Consider the following 20,356-nt stretch of genomic DNA (forward strand, 5'->3'; position numbering starts at 1 on the left):
CCCAACAGGATCTACTGCCCACGGAGTACTTTCTATGACATCTTAAGCTGAGCTAAAAAGAACTAAATTGTGAGGATGTTTTATGTGGCATAAACTTTTATGAACACTGCAATGCCTTTTCCAGTTTCAAGCCCAGTTTAGCAAAGCTCACCACTTCTCCAAGGAGGCACCACAATGTGTGCAAAGATCGTTCTTCCCAACAGAGTAGCCATGATGGGCTGCTGATGGGAAAGTCATCCCTACTTTAAACCCATTGACCTCCACAGTTCTATCTATTGCTGGGCTGCTGATGGGAAAGTCATCCCTACTTTAAACCCATTGACCTCCACAGTTCTATCTATTGCTGGGCTGCTGATGGGAAAGTCATCCCTACTTTAAACCCATTGACCTCCACAGTTCTATCTATTGCTCACCTTTCATCTGTGGGGGTGTGGTATTCAGGAACATGTCTGCCACACAGTGATAATAAATATACCATATTTTTTCTATCCACTCCAGCATAATAGTATTGTGTAAGCTACTATATTCATAAGCCTTCCAAATGTTCACCAGTTAAATATTATAAAATTTGCCGGGCGGTGGTGGCGCACGCCTTTAATCCCAGCACTCGGGAGGCAGAGGCCGGCGGATCTCTGTGAGTTCGAGGCCAGCCTGGGCTACCAAGTGAGTTCCAGGAAAGGAGCAAAGCTACACAGAGAAACCCTGTCTCGAAAAACCAAAAAAAAAATAAAATAAAATTAGAGGTGTCATTACAGATATCTTACATATCAAATATCTGATAAAAGAATAAGATTGAATCTATTTAAATATCTATTTCTTGAAACCAAAAGTATACTGATAATTTCCAAGACAAGAGGAATTAAACTCTATCATATACATACCCTCTCCATTGATAAGATAATATGAGATATTAATGAAGGAGGCCAGCTAAGGCGGATTTGAACCATCTTTTCTATTAAGATAATTGTCTAACATAGGTTACTCCTTGTCTCTCTGCAATTTTCTTTGTCTTGGGCAGGAAGGTGGCTGATTAACACTAAGCCAAGAATGTGAATAAATAACTTTAAGAATAGACATACTATAGTTCTCGGTATTGATGATTCTTTCAAAAGTATTTCCTGAACACCCAACTGCCCTGTAGCTTTTTCAAATGTCAGTCTTTTATTTGCCCCCATGGGATATATTAAAATGAATTTTCAGGGCTTTGTTTATGCATTTATATGTTGTCTGTCTTCACATTAGATTATAAGATAAGCCAAGGCAACTATTGTTTTCTTTAACTTAGTTCTCAGGTGTGATAGTTATGTAACACATTGTTTGAGAAAGCAAAAGTAGTATGATGCCAGTTAAGTTCAGATAAACACTAATAAAGGCAGAAAAGTTGTAATTTCTGGAGTAAAACAAGTGGCATGGTTCTAGTACAATATTCAGGAAAATTGTGGTGATCATAGTATATAAAGAAAAACAATTGAGGGAGAAGTTGGTCAGATAATGAGTCCTTGCTGCATCCCAGATGGATTTGCTGGGATGCTTGTGAGAAGAAAAAGACGGAAAACTTGAGACAATAAGAAAAGATTGGAGAAGATATCTCTGCTGTCCAAAAATGCAAATTATAGTTTCTGGAGGTGAAAAGGAAAAGCATATTGGGTAGCAAGTGACTACTAAGAATATTTACCTGACCAAGAGCAGGAGAAATAGTATTCTGCAGGAAAGAACACTCTATTTGGTAGACCCTAAAAACAAGAACATACAAATGACATTATACAGACTTAGAAGGTTATACTTATGTATTTAAAGTTACACACAAAAAAAAAATGAGAAAAGAAGCTATAGATTTGAAAGTCATTAAGAAGTAATACATTGGAGGGTTTGGAAGGAGCAAAGGGAAGGGAGAAATGATGTAACTATAATTTCAAATATCAAAGAAATGATTAAAATGTTTGCTGATACATAGGGCTATTGAATATATCTATAAATGAAAATGACACTAGTACTGTGCTGTGGGATGGTCTGTATGGCGAATGTGTTGCTGATTGGTCAATAAATAAATCACTGATTGGCCAGTGGCTAGGCACAAAGATAGGTGGGACAAGGAGGAGAATAAAGCTGAGAAGTGGAAGGCTGAGTCAGAGAGACATTGCCAGCCGCCAGGATGACAAACAGCATGTGAAGATGCCGGTAAGCCACGAACCATGTGGCAATGTATAGATTAATGGAAATGGATTAATTTAAGCTGTAAGAACAGTTAGCAAGAAGCCTGGCATGGCCATACAGTTTGTAACCAATATAAGTCTCTGTGTTTACTTGGTTGGGTCTGAGAGGCTGTGAGACAGGCAGGTGAGAGAGATTTGTCCTGACTGTGGGCCAGGCAGGAAAACTCTAGCTACGGTAGTGGTCAGATTGGACAAGAAAAAGCACACATTTAGATCCATTCCTGTAATATTCTGGAGCCCCAATTCTGCAGGGACAATCTTATACACATTCAGGTATAAAGAAAGAGAAACTGTTGTAACAGAATACCTCAAGCTGGTGAATTAACCAACAGAAATGTGTTTTCTTATCATTCTGATGGCTGCATTCCATCCAAAGTGCTATACAACCAATGTCAAATGGCAAATCCATTAGATAGAGATTTCAAGGAGGGAGAAATAGAGAAGGAAAAGAACAATTAGAGAGCGATTAACCTTGGTTCCCCATGTAGATGATGGGAAGATCTTAAGGGGATAATGACAGATCTTCCTGTGGTGCCAAACACAATGCTAACGTGACTTACTAAGGTAGAGGGGGTATGTGCAAGGAAAGTTAGAGTAATTCACATCTGACCACAGTTAGCTCTGTGGAATTATAGCTGGTAGAAAGAAAAACAGGAGTGATCTAATGCTAACTTGGGATGGTTTGAAGGTGATAAGAAAAAAAAATGAGTAAGAGAAAATGAAAGCATTCATCTAAAACTTGTGGGAAATGTGTTGTTAATGGAGTTTAGGATGAACTCACAGAAGCATATTATAAAATAAGCATATTAAAATACTGGTGGTAAGGCTTCAGAAGGGGAAAGTTGTCACTTGAAGAATGGAAAGTATAATAGTATTTCCAAATTAAAAAGTCAGAAAAATGAATGGGTGTCAACTTTGTTCAATTGGAAAGAAGAAAAAAGGAAAGCACCAAGAACTTTAAGTATAAATAAAAAAGGACTAAAGTTAATACACATATATGGTACTAAATACTTTCTATGCCATTCATTTTTTAAGATGCAATTTAGTTGTTTTATAATCTAAGAAATGAAAGATGCATTAGATGAATTAGTTGAAAGAAAAACTGAGAGAAATGACATTACTAATTTAACCAAGATGATATAGTCAGATATTTTCCTGTGCCCCGCAGCTGCTCAATCCTAAGTAAACACACAGAGGCTTAATATTAATTACAAACTGTTTGTTCTATGGCTCAGGCTTATTGCTAGCTAGCTGTTACATCTTACATTAACCTATTCTTACTAATCTATATTTTGCCATGTGGCTGTGGCCTTATCGGTCTGCTGGCATCTTCTTCCTTGGGTGGCTGAATGGTGTCTGTCCTGACCCAGCCCTCTTCTCCCTGTATCTCTCTTGGATTTCCTGCCTGACTATATCCTGCCTTACCATAGGCCAAAACAGCTTCTTTATTAACCAATGGTAGCAACACATATTCACAGCAAAAACCATGGTCCAGAAAGAAAATCCCACACCAAGATGAAATTTAAAATCAAAATCACCAAACATAGGACATAATATAATGATAATAGATTTAGTGAATACAGAAGATAATTACTCTACCAGCCCTGTATGCATATAACATATAAATTTAAAATTATATCATAAAATTAAGAAGAATTTAATAATCAGCCAATAAAGTGGATTTCATTACTTTAATTCTGAAGTTAGGTAGACCTACCAGGCATCAATAAGTAAGGACATGAAGAAACTTGGTGATTAAAAAGAATAGAATATAGACTTATCCATGACTAAAAGAAATATATGTTCTATAAGCTCATATAACATTTGCATAAATTATTCTGAACTTGATTATAAAGAATATTTGATAGTTTACATTCTAGAAATTAAACACAGTATTTAAAAGATTACTAGTATAATCTAACACAGGAAGTGAGCTAATAAATATTCCTTAAATCAACAGTGAATCAAACTTCTTATTACAAATTACCCAAAATCAATAAAAAGATTAACAAAACCCATAAAATTTGACACAATGCATAATTTAAGCTTTGATGAATTTATAAAGATAATGAAGCCTAAAGTAGTTCATGCCATTCATCTCATGATTTTAGAAGAACAACATCAGCAAATCATCAATCAACAAAATAAAACATAAGCTAGAAAGAATTTAAAAGAAAACAAATGCATAATTCTCCATGATCTCCTTCACATGTGGAACTTAAAAATGCTGATTTCATAGAAGTTGCAAGTAGACAATGGTTGTCCTCAGCTCAGTAGCATGTGGACAGAAATGGCAAGACAGTAGATCAAAGGTATTGAATTACATATAGGCCCCCGAAAACAAGAGCTGCAGAGTACTGTGACCAGACGGTGAAAATGTACTGTATGCTTTGCTTAAAAGAAAGAGAAAGAGAAAGAAAGAGAGAGAGTTGGGGAAGAAGGGAGGGTGGGAGGGAGACGTAGGTAGGGAGAGAGAGACAGAGAGAGAGAGAGAGAGAGAGAGAGAGAGAGAGAGAGAGAGAGAGAGAGAGAGAGAGAGAGAGAGAAGAGAGGGAGAGAGGGGGTGAGGGAGAGAGAGAGAGAGAGAGAGAGAGAGAGAGAGAGAGAACTGGGGAGGTGGCTCAGTAGGTAAAATGCTTGCTATGAAGGCAAATAAACCTCAGTTCAAATCTCCAACACCATATAACACCTGGGAATGACCCCACATACCTGCAATGCCAGCATTGAAAGCAGAGGCAAGTAGATCCACAGAATCCTCTTGCTAGGCAGTCTAACTGAAATAGTGTGCTTTGGAGTCTGTGAAAGACTCTGTTTCAAGGGAATAAGGTATTAGTATATAGATGAAGATGCATGAAGTCCTTTCCTTTCCTGGAGGTGGGTAGCAAAAGAAAGCACTGTTAATGCCCTCAACATAATGACATGATATATGAGGAGATACATATACTTAACCCAAACTGAACAATACACAATATTCACATGTGTCAAGCTATCATACCATGCTCTATAACTATGGAAATTCAAAGGAATAATAAGAAAGTGATATTGAAAACACACACACACACACCAGACCCACAGTAAATAAATACAGATACACACATACACAAACACACACACAAACAAATCCACAGCAAATAAATACATACACACAAACACATACACATATTCAAAGAAAAAGAGGTTATCTACTTGAGGGGGCACATGGGAGGAATACAGGCGAGTAGCTAGGAAAGACTAGAGGGAGAAAAGGGAGGGAGCAAGTGATGTGACACTGTTTCAGTTAAAACATTGAAAATATTGCATATTTATAAAGAATGCAACGTAGAAGAGTGCTGATATGAACAGCACAGCATTCACTAGAAGAACATGGAATATGGAAAAATTTGAACAGTGCATAAAAATTTGAGTGCACTATAAAAAGGAGTTTCATATTTTCAGTTTTTGGCAGATGAAATAAACACTTATTTGAAATAAGAGAATACAAGTCCAACACCAGAAATGCTAGAAAAGAGATGGATTATCATTTAGCAGGTATATATTATGGAAATTGATCCAGAAAGAAAAATAAACTTAAATTGATCAATTGTTATAGAAACAATAGAAAAGTAATTGTATATATGACATGGTAAAGTTATCAGTGGGCTCAAAACTAAATATTGGCTTATTTTTTTTTAAAAGATTATCTCAACATTATTAAACTCTTTAATGCTAACCAAAAAGTTAAATATTTTTACAAATCATTTCAAAATTTTTTCTTTAATTTTTAACTTCAAATAGGGGTATTTTAAAAGGAAATGAGCCCCTTAAAACATAGAATTAAATAATTATGCCTGCTACCAAGTCGATGGTGTCAAAACATTACACTAGTGAAGGAAACACAGAGATCATATAGTGTGCAGTTTATTAATATTCAGTATTAGCAGGAAGAAAATCTACAGACAGACAAAGGAGTTGCAGTTGCCCATGGATAAGAGTCAGGTAAGAATTTGCTACATTGGAAACATGGAAATGTCTCAGAACTTCACCTTTGTGATGGTGATGTAACTGCACACTTACTAAAACTTTTTGGAATGTATATTAAACTGGGTGAGTATGTAAATTGCATGCCAATAAAGCTCATTTTTTAGAGATAAATGAATGTCAGACAAAGAAAAACCAAGACTGTTTTGTGAGAATTATGAAAGCCTAAATAAATGAATTATTAAATTTCATGAATACAATGGATATAGTCCACAAAGCAGCATTTCTTCCAGGAAATCAAATGGTAAAAATCATTAGCTAGACCTTATAAAGCAAAATAAAGATTAAATATTAATTAAATTTTATCAGTCATCAACAAGTTTTATTTTCAATAACAAATCACTAAAGTCATTTTAATTTAAATGAAAAATAGGGATATTACTACCACCCAACATTTTTCTGAAAGCTACAGAAATGTAAGAAATATAATTAAAAAGCTATAAAAATAAGAGAAACAGTGGTAAATTATTTTATTTTGCTTACAGTTATTTGTAACCAGAGAACCAAAGAGCCTATAATTTAAAAAAATAGTTCTTTTTCAATTGATAACAAGAACTTGGTAAATGGTCTGATATTTGATAGGAACTTTAATAAGCCTTTTTCTGATATAACAATACACACTCAAAATTATAGCAGAATCAAAATTATATTAATAACAGTAAAAACTATGCAGTAAATTCAACAATATTATTATTAGGAATAAACATAACAGTAAAGTAATATAATGCTCACTTTATAAATAAATACATTTCCTAATAAACTCTTCAAACATGTAATTAAAATCTGAACAAAGAGAAGTATGTGAAGTATTTGATAAGGTTAATGCAAATGTCAGTTGTTCTGAAATCAATGTATTGGAAATTTTTGCATTTTTAAATTTTTAAAAAAAAATTTGTCCTTTAACTGTTACACGCATGTATATCATATAATCTGGCTGCTCTCTTAATTCCTTCCACGTCTGCCAGCCTCCTTTTCTTTTCTAATCTCTTTCCAATAGTCATGGTTTTGTTGTTGTTGCAGAATTTAAAGGACCATCTGTGTGACCAAGAGTTTGGAACTATCCTGGGACCATTTGGAACTATAAATGGGATCACCAGTCTGTACATGACTGTGTACTATGCCTTCCCTTTTCCCACAATCTATTAGTCACCTGTCTGTAAGAATAAACACAGACATTTACAATGTAGTTTGATGCTGTGTCACTTCAGCTAAGCAGCAATATTAGGTCCCTCCCTAGGGCCTAGGATATCTCTTCATTTGTAGGTTTGAAATGGCTTTACATTGCTAGACACTGATTCTCTCTTGTGGAGCATGCCTCAAATCTGAACAGGGAGTGACTTGTTGCCCCATAGCCAGCATGTCACAAATGCACCACTGGGTGCATCTCGCCTAGCTGATTGATAATGTAGTTCATAGAATTCACATGTCCATTATAATCCCTAAATCTTTATTTATAAAATTGGATAAGATTAGCCTAAGTATTTATATGGATGGAAAAAACATGTCAAGAAAGGCACGCGAAAGCACAGAAAGGGAATTGGCTGACATAAAAGATCTAATAAAACTAGAGGGCTCAAAGAGTAGTGAAAATATAAAATAAAAAAATAAATATTTAGGACACTCCATTTATTATTTAAGGTCATCATACAGGAAAATCATGTGCTTTTGTCCACAAATTTTCAAAACCTTTGTGGGCTAGTGAGATGACTGAGCATGTAAAGGCACTCACCATTGAGCTTTATAACATAGATTTGATCCTGAAAACAGACCTTCATGGTGGAAGAGGAGAACTGGTTCCCACAGGTTATCCTCTAACTTGTACATGTGTGCCATAACATATCTTTCCACACATTGCCACACACACACACACACACACACACACACACACACACACGTACACGCACACGCACACACACACACACAAATAAATACAATAATTATTCTCAAAAACAAACTTCATATGTAAAAAGATTCTGTACATAAAGTGAATAAATCAATAGTGAGTCTGCAGCAAAGTTTAATATAAATATTATGAGCTCCATCCATTTCATATAAAGAACCCTTTCAAATATCCCAGTAGAAAGATTAGCAATGTCTTTGAAGGAACGATGTGCAAAGGCATTTCCCAACAGCCACCGAATGCTAAGATACTCAACCTCACCAATCATCAGTGAATGCAAATTAGAGAAATGAGATATCCCTTTATGTTCATCCAACTGGCAAACATGAAGCAGAGCAATAGCACCTATTGCTAGCACGCTACAAAGAAAGGAGTATTTTAATATATTGCTCGTGGAAATGTGCGCCATTATGGCCTGTTTTGGAATGCAATCTGGCAACACCTATTAAATTAAAAACATCTTTTAACCCAGACGTCCCACTGAGGGAACCTATCCCAAAGAAACAAATGCTTCAGTAGGTAAGAATACACTGGCAGTAATAATTATTGCATTGTTTGTTTTGAAAAAAATAAACCTAGTAGCTAAATGGATTCTGATTAGTACAGGGATGGTTCGCTGTTGTCAATAATACAGAAAATTATGCAATTCTTTACTATATCACTCGACTTGGAACAATTTCCCTGATGCATTACTGTGTAGAAAAATCAGTTAATATGATCTTATTTACAATCCACTTAATATGTGTGTGTGTGTGTGTGTGTGTGTTCTCAAATACATATGTATTTGTTCATGTGCATATGTATCATGCATCTAACCTGTCTACCTATTGGTATTTGACTAGAGATAGGTATGATATTGTATAAATGAGAATGTCAAATGGCTCATGTGAGAGTGATATCAGGAAGGGGCAAGGGAGAGGAATATGGTACGAAAGGGAAATATGAATTAGGTACAGCACATGTGATTTGGTCTTATCCATGACAGACAGCCTGTCAGGATGACTCCAATTTCTCACCTTAGCGGGGGTATATATCCTGTATAATCTCCTCCTTGACATGTGCATGTGCTTGTGACTTATCTCTAAACAGCAGAAGATGGCAGAGTGTTGGGATGTCACCTCTAACTTCTCTCTTCCTAAATGAGTGTCTCTGTTGACTCTCCTTTTGGGGCTTTCATGAAGAATGTTGCTGAACTCTGAGGTCTATGTGGTAATGGGCCGTGGGAAGCTTTTCTAATGACAAGCAGAAAGAAACCAACTCCTGTCAGCAATAATGAGAACTTGGGGGAGGAGCCTTCCTCGGTTCAGTCTTTAAAGGAGACCACAACCTGGCTAACACCTTGACAGCAGACTTTCAGAAGAGCTACACAAAGCTGTCTGGACTTTTGACCCTGTGACAACCCCTGAGGTCAGAAGGAAAAGTAATTGGTGTCATAAAGCATTTAACCATTCATACAAAATCTTATCTATTTTTGTATTTTTAAAAATATTATTTTTTAACACAGTTGTCTTTATCAAAACCAGCACATGTTCAGAAATATAGTATCATATCCAAGTCTCACAAATAACTCTGAAAGGGAAGTGCCATCCTCCTCCTTTAAGGGAGGAGTCTGGGACTTAGTGACTTCCTGGAGGCCAGAGCCCTTGCTGTTTGGTTAGGGAGAGGCATGAGCCAGGATAACCAACACAAAGTCTTGCTTTGTGGTTATATGCTGAGTACTTCTCTCATCCAGTCCATTGAAATACACACATACACAAACAAAACAAAACAAACAAACAAACAAACAAAAATCTGAGATAGTTCTTGCTAAAGTGCTCTGGTAATTTTCTACAAATCTGTCTAACATTTTGAACTTAAAGATGAAAGGTTCTTAGAGCATGTGGAGATGGCCTTCAATTCTCACCTAAGCAGCCTTGTCTTAATGCTTCTTACTGTCTGCACTCCACAGTACAGTACAGTTCAGGAAGAGGCATGCATGAAGTTTAGAGCAGATATAAGAAAATAGATACGGGACTGACTGAGATATGGAGAGATTGAGAAAGAAACCCAAAGTTAAAGTTTTCCAGGATGAACCCTGAAGATGTTTACTGGATGGTCAGTGCCTGGCCCGGGAGGTAAAACACCTGTTATCAAGCCAGACTACCCATGTTTAAAGCTAATTACCACATAGTGGAAGAAAAGAACTGACTCCCTACAGGTGTCCTCTGACCACCACCAATGCCCATACATGTACTTTCATATATTCTGTGTAATAGATAAATAAATAGAAAGAAAGAAAGAAAGAAATGTAAACAAGAATGGTTGGTGGCTTGCTAGTTTGCAGAAATCTGAATTGAAATTTGAAAAGTGACTTGAAATGTCAGAAAATTTAATAAACTAATTTATATTGAGGATTGACACATATGTGTTAAATTTTCAAGCTGCCTTTGTCAAGTATTGTGCATATTAATAGTCCATTCTCCACCCCCAGGTAGGAATTACCCTCCACTCTTTTCATTCCAGTCTCATATGTTTGTACAGAGTCAACTTGACATTGCACTTCCATGCTACTCATAAACAGTGAGTGTAATTAAAAATGATAGAGTGTTGGGACAGAAATGGTGGTGATCAGTTTAGGATGTTTTCTGAACTTGAACGAAGAGTGTCAAAAATATTTATTACAATTATAGAAAAAAATCCTGCTAAAAGCAAAATCTAAGGTACCTTGAAAATATCATATATAAATTCTAAATATTTTTCTAATTATTAAATAAGGGACAGGACAGCACTTCTAGAGGAAGGGCCTGGAGCAATGGTGTCTTCAGTTTGTTTATTAACAAAATCATACTAATTATAATAAGTATAAATACATGCACTTTGAATAGTTTTTCATAGCTATCATCTCATTGATTTATAGTGGCTCAGAGAGACTTAAGACATAAGTTAATATTTTCTATTTTAAACATTAAAAGTATAGAGACAAAAAGTATTGCAATTTTATCAATTGAGGAAACTAGAACCAGAAATAAATTTGACTTTCAGTAAGTTTTACAGAAGAATGCTTTAATTGCCGGGTCACTTTCTCAGATCAATCTATGAATCCATACTTTCTTCATTCAGCTATAACATATTTGATATTCACACTGTGCACTGAAATTTTATTTTTTTCTTTTGAGACAGGGCATCACTATGTAACCATAGCTAGCCTGGAATTCACTATATAACTAAGTTGGCCTTGAACTCAAAGAGACCTACTTACTTCTTTACTTCATTTTTTAAACGTCAAAACATTTCTTTTGAAAAATTTTTAACTGCATATAATTATTGCACATGCAATTGGGTTTCACAAGGACATTTTCATATACGACGTATATAATGTACTTAGAAAATGTACCTCAGCCCCCCTCTACCTCCCCTACACCCTGCTTCACCCTTCTCCTCACTTCCCTTCATTCCCTAGACAGTTTCAACTTTGCTTTCAAGATATCTATATTTTTCTTTGGTAGAATTTTTCAGATTTTAAAGATAAACTCTTTCTTTTATATTCTATATGTATCCTTCAATTTTTCTCCTTTATAAAATAAATTTCAGTGTTTAGATAATGAGATGCTCCCAGGAGACCTTGTTTAACAGCCCTTTTCACAACAGCCCTTTCCTCCTTATTGGAGCAGACAACATGTTCCTTGGCCGGTTTTACCATATTTGCTTTCCTTTAAGGCAGTGGCGCTTTTGGATGTAAGCTCAGTCCTGGATTTACTAGCTTTCTGAGGCAGTCTCTCACTTCTGGGACAGGGACTTGTGGGCAAAATAAAGAAAACCCTGAGTTTCCAACTCCAGGGTAATTTTTAAGTTGATGTATCTGCTAAATGTTTATGACTTAGGAAGAAAATATAAATGTAAGCCTCAAAAATTGAGACCTTTAACTCCCTAAATTTTTTTGCAGGTAAATCTTTTAACACATAAATTTGTTGAAAGATGTTCAATTGTGTTACCTATTATGACCTCCCCCCCCCCCCTCTGTGTGTGTGTGTGTGTGTGTGTGTGTGTGTGTGTATGCTTGTGTTTTTTAGCCTCAATTTAGTTGTGACAGGGTCCTCTGTAAGGCCAGATTTATGCTCATTTGTAATGGCAACTCCCTTGCTATATTTTCATCCCCAAAGTGATTCTGAAATTATTTGACATCAGGGGACCTGGCTTCACAGTTCTTCATGATTCCAACTGTGTTTCCTCTAGGCTTCTTTGACTAAACACTATGAACTTCACCTCTCTCAAGCACTGGTTCATCTGTCTGTGTATCACCTGTTCACTTCTCTCTCTCTCTCTCTCTTTCTCTCTTCTCTCTCTCTCTCTCTCTCTCTCTCTCTCTCTCTCTCTCTCTCTCTCCCCCCCCCCCCCCTCTCTCACTGTGGGTATGTATGTATTTATGTATGCTTGCATGCTTGCATACAATAACTTAGCTAATTGTTTTATGGCTTAAACTATGGAAACATTTCCTTCTTAATCATATTAAATATTACATATATATATATATATCCTCTATGTCTTATGTCTTAAATTATATCACTCTTCAATATTAATCTTCCACTTTAAAATCCATAAAAATAATTGACATTATGGAAACAGTAATTATAGCTTGTTCCTAAAAATCTCAGAGACTAGAACTAGGAAGCAGATCATGAAATCAAAAGAAGCAATTTGAGAGTGAATGATAGGAAATACTGTATTACTTTCCACAACAGGTAACAGAGCTGTAGAAGTGTGCCTCTAAGTGGTATTTTAGTTCCGTTAATAATAAGGTAGGCACCTTGGGAGGTAATTGTTGGCAAAGACTGTCTTTATTAAATTACAAATATTCCTTGAAACTCATCTTTTTCAAGCAGCAGAGACACAACTGTTAACAAGCAGGCATTCCTGTGCCAAGTGAAAAGTCTATAGAATGAATAGAGGAGAATTACAAGGTCTGAGGTTACCAGGAAGCACATGGAAGACCAGAGAAGAAGACTCTAAACAGACACTAATTGAGACATAACCTGATGAGTGACAAGGAGATGCTAATTTTGACTTTGGTCACAATAAAGTTGCTGAACTCTCCCATGTGGGGTCCACTGGCAGTCTCACTGACTGACAATGTGCCTGCAGGTCAGAGACCAGCTCTGGATTCTTGTTGTATTTGGATGGTAATTCATTCTTCTACTGTGCTTAGCTTTAACTTATTTACTAATATATGAACACATTCTCCAATGCAAAAGTGCCAAATACACAAAAGGAGAGTCTCCCTTCAACTCCTGAAACCCAGAAAAACCATGTCACCAACATAACAATGCAGAACCTGCCTCCCAAGTCATTTTTCAGAGAGTAGCATGTGCATGCTCATACTTGATTAAAAAAAAAAAAGTATGATTCAAGCTTCTCTGAATTATGTATTGTGACTTAGTAACATTGAGTGATACTTTTTCATAATATAGTAGGATTTATTTTTGTTTTTCTTTTTGTTTTAGAAACAGGATATCAATAGATAGCTCAGGATGGCCATGAATAGCCTGGATTCCTTTTGGGGATTACTGACATGAGCTACCATGTATAGTTTCCTCCTTCTGGCTTACCTTGCCTTTCCCTTCCTTCCCTTCCCGTCCATTCTTTTCCCTTCCCCTTCCTTCCATCTATCCTTTTTTTCCCCTTGAGTCTCATTGTGTAGTACTTTTTCAGCTTGAATTCATTAAACAGCCCAGACCAACTTTAAACACACAGACTTCCTGCCTCTGACTCTGCCTCCCAAATCCTGGGATTAACTCATACAACACCATGACTTCACCCCTACACTTTCAACTATAGCATCCTATTTCATCGTGGAACTCAATCAGTCCCATGGTTGTGGATATTTATATTGTTTTTAATCATTAAGTAGTATTAAAACTGTACATATTCAAATATGCCTTCTGTCTAATTATGATTTGTGTAGGCTTTCATGTGGTAGTATTTTAATAAAACACAGTCCAAAACTTTTATGCTATTATGAGCTCATAAATATCTGATGCCTGCTTTCTTCCTAGATAGCTTCCTATTTTCCCCTAGACTTTGTGTGGTCTAGGCAAATGGCAACTCTCCTTCCTTGCCATGTCAAATTGCCTCTTGCCTTAACTTTGTGTCTATATACATACCTTCTAGAATGCTGTTATCTACAAATTCTTCAAGACTGACTTCTTCCGATTATAATTAAATTATAATTCAGTCCACACAGATATTGTTCTTAATCATCATGTGGTTTAATTATCTACAGCTACTTTTAAAGACAAAGTAAAGGAGGACTTATACTCTGTGTGGTTGCCATATGAGTGAGCATTCTTACACTTCTGGTTGCAAAGAGCTGAGGGTTCCAGATATACTTTGAAGAGTGGATAGAAATCCAATAAAATCTAGTATCATTGCAGAGAAGGAATAATGGACTTTTCTGTGTGAAGCATCTATGAACATGTTCATCACCAGCCGGAAATAAGCACATGTATAGCTTTTGGCAATAGTCTGGACCAACACATTGGCCACAGGTGATCTTGGTGATGGTAGCATAAGTAGAGATGTCAGAATGAGAAATAAATTATACTTTATTATGCAGTGAGTGGGAAATGCCAGAAATACAAACAAACTTTACATAGTTCTTTTTAATAAACTGTAAATGAAAGACAAGATAAGAATAAAGTAAGAGCATGAGAGTGGTGAGATGTTAAAAAAAATAACAAGTTCATTGGGGTTTGTCTATTGGATGGGAGAGATTATTATCAGGCGTATTTCATGTTTTATGTCAAAAGCCCAGTAATGTTTGAGAAATGCAACCCACAGGATTCAGAACACAGCTAGATTTATTTCACAAAGAAGCTTCTTCTTCTTCCTCCCCCTCCTCTTCCTCCTCTTTTTCCTCTTCCTCCTCCTCCTCCTCCTCCTCCTCCTCCACGTACTCCTTCTTCATGGATTACTTTTTCTCTGTGTAAACAAAAGCAGAAACTGTCTGTCAAATGAGTGGGATGCTTTAGAGGTAGAGAATTAGAAATCCAAGCGGAAAGGAGAGTGTGCTGATTTGGGTATCTGAATGGAATTATAAAGAAATAGAGGGAGGGACCATGCTTCAATTGTGAAGAAGATGGCTGGAAATTGGTAGGAACTAGAAAGGAACTACAAGGGTGTAGCTGGAGATTTCTCCAGTCCTGCCTGGTCCACAGTCAGGACAAATCTCTCTCACCTGCCAGTCCCACAGGCGCTCAGACGCAACCTAGTAAACACACAGAGACTTATATTGTTTACAAACTGTATGGCCACAGCAGGCTTTTTGTTACCTAGTTCTTATATCTTAAATTAACCCATTTTTATTAGTCTATAAGTTGCCACGTGGCTTCTGGCTTACTGGTACCTTACATCTCGCTTGTCATGGCGGTGGCTGGTAGCGTCTCTCTTCACTCCGCCTTTCTCTTTTCCAAATTCTCCTCTCTCCTTGTCCCGCCTATACTGCCTGCTTGGCTACTAGCCAATCAGTGTTTTATTTATTAACCAATCAGAGCAACACATTTAACATATAGAACATCCCACAGCACAAGGGAGATGAAGATCTCAAAGAACTGAGACACCAGGGAATTAGATAGGCATCTAAGTAGACAGTTAGTCAATCCATGAGTGTGATAATAAGGGAGAAAGCAAAAGAAGGAGCCATTGACCAAACAATGAAATAGATTATTATACAAATGAGAGCAAGGATGACTAGAAATAATTAAAAACTTGAAGGAGATACAAAAATGAAAATTTTAAGGAAAAAACTAAGTATTGTTTTCAGCACCAAACATATAAAAGATATAGAACTTTGAGGCTCAAGACACAATGCCTTAGGGCAGAGTGTTCTGTGCTTTAAACATCAGGGACAATTCAGGTGGCCTAGGCCATTAGCTTTTCCCTGTGACTATGATGATAGTATATTTCAAATGAAAAAAACAACAGATTTTAAGGTGTGGTGAGTGAATTTTCCTTAGAAAAGATTATGATAAGTTGAAAGTTGGGCTTGATATGAAAAAAATGAGGTACACTGGGTCAAAGTAAGGAATAGCTTATAGTTCAATGTGACAATAATGGCATGTAGGGACAGGGAACTTCAAGCATGTGTCTCTGCTTCAGCTTTCCTCTGTGGCTTGATCTATTTTGCAGCAAAGATAGAATAGGCCAAAGAATAACAAGCTTAGGAAGGAATGCTTCAGCTATCTGAGCTATGTTTTCAATTGAATGCTCTAGAAAGTGGAGAAAATGTACTTGTACTGATGTTTTCACTGTACCGTCTAGTCCTCCTTCCCATCCCCCCCCCACCACTATCTTTTTTCCTGTCATCTCTCTTGTATTGATGCCTACTATTTACTTAGGTCCTGCTGTCCACCTAGGGGATCTAATACAATGACATCACAGTTCCAGTTTCCACAAAGCTCCAGATAAACCAAGACAAAAGGAAAAGAATAAAGCTGTGTTGCAGCACAGTCACTTTACTGTAGAATCAACATCAATTTTGCTGTTGTTGTTTCTGTTTTTTTGTGAAAGCATAGGAAAAAGAGTGATTATTTTACCTTGAACTATGATGAAGAGTAAGAATCTTTGCCTTTTACTGAGTCTCTTGCTTTCTGCCAGGTGCCGTCTGTCACTTCCCTTATATTCATGACATTACTTAATCTTAACATAAGTAAACATGGGTATTGCCTTGTGATTTTTCATATCTCAGCTGGCCATTCCTGTGAGTCTTTAAATAGATGGCTATGTTTCTGAGAGTTTAACTGCCTGGATATCTGCAACGTCACTTTTCCCTTTAACATTTTTGTTTTTCTAAATCACAGCATCAGTTCTGAATCTACTTTCTCCTGAGACAAATGAACATGGTGACAACCAAGCAAGGCCCTAGTTTGCATGAGTAGAATACATCCTGATGCTCTACTAACTGGTGCTCCAAGTCGGCATGACTCGTTGATCAATGATAACAGGCAAGTTAAAGATGTTCACCATCTCTCTTCTAAGACAAACTGCCTTGATGCATACTGACTTAGGAGGAAGCTTTGGTGTTAAAGGAACATAAGATAAAGAACAGAAACCTCATGGGAAATATCTATACGAATCTTTAGAAGGTACTTTGGACTTCAGGAGTTACTTGATAAGTATATCATGGATGCATGTTAAAACTGGGTATTTTCCTTTTCCTTTCTCTGTATTCCTTAATCTCTTGAATTATTTGTGATATTTCAATAGGGCTCATAAATCACTTTTCTACTCTCCTATTGAGAGTATGAAGGCTTCAAAGTCTGTGGGATGGGCAAGGGAAGCGGGCCTGAATGAGCTGTCACAAAGGCTCTGAGGGGCCTGCTTCCAATTGCTGACGGATAGCTGAGGCAGGCCGAAGGTAATGATGCTGGTCGACTGGAGGGTTTTCACTAGTCCCATAATCTGTCATCTCCTCGATGCATGCCTTTCCCTGGAAAGTGACAGATGATGCATGGAGCCACAGTGGTAATGCAAACTCTGTGTGTTCCAGAATCCCATGCCTACTGTTCTTACAACAAGTACTTCTTTTATGTACAATTTATTTTTTCTCTGAAAAGTTCTGTCTAGACATTGCCATGGTTTCCAGGGGTATTTCTTATCTCTACTGTACTCTTCTGTATTTGAGAAATGAAGTGCAGAATGGGGAACAGATATTTCTGTTGCTCTGATTTAGAAACTGGTTAGAATCAGAACTACAGTTCACTTTGTGTATATAGCTCAGTTTGCATAGACCAGGATGAAAAGATCTTAAGTAAGAATCCCTATTTGGTGTGTGATATTTTATTATACTACATAAGTAATACTTTGAAAAGCATTTACTATACACTTCTTCTTCTACTGATATTAAATGAATTGTATCCCAATAATACATAGAAAAAATTTTATTTCTAAATATACAAAGAGGCACCTTTTCCCAGCCCTCTGTTCTGGTTGTCTTATTTAGCTTTCATTTTTCTTTCTTTTTCATCATAACACTTACTAATTCCTTACTGAGTACATATGGAACAGCACCCACGTCTCTTTCTCTGCAGTAACCTTGAAACATCCAACCTTCATACACAGACTTGTTCAGGGCTGAATGAATAACTGATCCTTTACCACAGAAATCTTTCCCAATATGGTAGTAAAACAGCAAATCTGGAGTCAGAGTCTGCTGAAGTTGCCCTCCTCCTTCTGTATTTATGGGATTGATGTGTGTATGTACATGCACACATACCCATGCACATATAAGTGTATGTGAGAGGAAGGAGAGGAGAGAGCAAAAGACAGACAGAGACAAGAAAGACACACAAACACACAAATACAAAGAGATAGAGAGAGGGAGGGAGGGAGCTGGTCTTTCTATGACTAATTCACATCTAAAAGCAGGGATCATAATTCTCTCAACTGTCTGTTACAGAATGTCCCCAAGGATCATATAATGTGAAAATACCTTGAAAACTCAAAATCCCTGTAGTACTCTACATGTATTAATTATAGACACATTACAATGTGATCGTGGACTCCGAGACTGGAAATTGGCTCTGCTGCAAGGAATCTTGGATGGGGAGAACTTTCAGGACAGAAGTCTTGGCTGTTGTGCCATCTTTCCAAAGTCTTTCAATCCTTTCTTTCCTTTCTTTCTTCTTTGTTTCTTTTCACACACACACACACACACACACACACACACACACACGCACACGCACACGCACACGCACACGCACACGCACACGCACACACACATATTTCGTTAAAACAATAATAAAAGCAAACCTTATTTACATAAAATAAGTGACTTGTATATGCTACATCAATAAGAAACTCAAATTGTCTAAGAAATTTGTTCTCTTAATGTTCATTTGCTGGTGACTAAAACAATCTTTCCCCAGATCCATTTGTTCTTAATCAATATTTGAAATTAAAGTAGCTGTAAGGGATTGCCATAACCTTAGGCAAATAGGCAGTCTGCTCTGTGCAATGCAGAATGTGGTAGAGCAGACTGTATTCTGGGATCGGGGTTATCTCCATCCTTAGCTGTGGGAACCTTTGTGGTCTCTTCACCCCAACAGGACAAAGAATCTTGGTTGTTTTTAAAACCAAAGTGATAATGGCTAAACTTGGATCATTTGTGCCTTCAGGAAAATGAATACCACCATTGGGGTTAGATAGAACTAGTTTTGTGCATCACTCTACGTTCTGTAATATATGCATCCTTGAACAATTAAGTAATATGTAAAAAGGACTATATTTATCTTATGGGAGAGGAAGGCAATAATACACCTGTAAATCCAATTTAAAGTGGGCATGGCTTATTTATTCCCTCTGAATAATGATCAGTTCTTAGGATACTGTGGAGAATGACTAAGTTCCTGCCCTCAAGAGCTCTCTGACTCACTACACCTGTATGACCTCTTTTGGTTTCTTATTTCTCCAATATTTATCATTTCTGGTGTGGCAATTCCTATGTCTAATCTACATGCATCCTGTGAGCCACAACCATGTTCTTCTCAAAGTAACTTATCTAACTTACAGGGTCCTTATTATTCCTCACACACGCATTAATCATGTGAGGGACTTACGGCTATCTGTTTTAGTGGGCTGTTATAAAAATAGGAGCTAGATAATGACTCCAGGCCTCTGTTCCTGGATATTTTCAACTGATCATTGCTTCTTCAAGCAGAGAATGACATAAGCAGTTGATAAGTAATGTGACTTTGAATTATAAGTCTATGGCACTCTTAATTTTAGTTGTTACTATCCCACACATTTTTGGAAAAGTCAACTTTTTGAAAAGTCAACACTACATAACCTATCAACATCATGACCAATTTTGAGTTTATCTTTTGAATTTAAGCTAGAGGGCAGAAGAGTTGAGACAATGGTTTCTTAGAAGCATTATTCATCACAGTGTTGAAGAGTAAGAGCAAGTGAGGTGGCTGAGATGTGGATGCTCCAAAAGCCTCTCTGCCTGAGGGTTTATTGACAGACAGACCTGGGCATGACCTATTTAGAGAAAGGACAATTATAGAAATATATGCAAATTTTGTCTCAATATTAAAAGTGTTTTCAGTGGAAGAAGAGCCACACTAAGTTTACGTGGATCTGAAAAGAGCTAGGATAGGAGCAATAGCCTAAAGTTTCAAGCGGAAAATATTTTACTAATTTAACTAAATGTGTTATTATTGCATATTTCCCCCCCCTCTCTCTCTGTGTATGT

The sequence above is a fragment of the Peromyscus californicus genome, unplaced genomic scaffold (assembly GCF_007827085.1).
Source record: "Peromyscus californicus insignis strain IS unplaced genomic scaffold, ASM782708v3 Scaffold_4__1_contigs__length_199733344, whole genome shotgun sequence".
Lineage (NCBI taxonomy): Eukaryota > Metazoa > Chordata > Mammalia > Rodentia > Cricetidae > Peromyscus > Peromyscus californicus.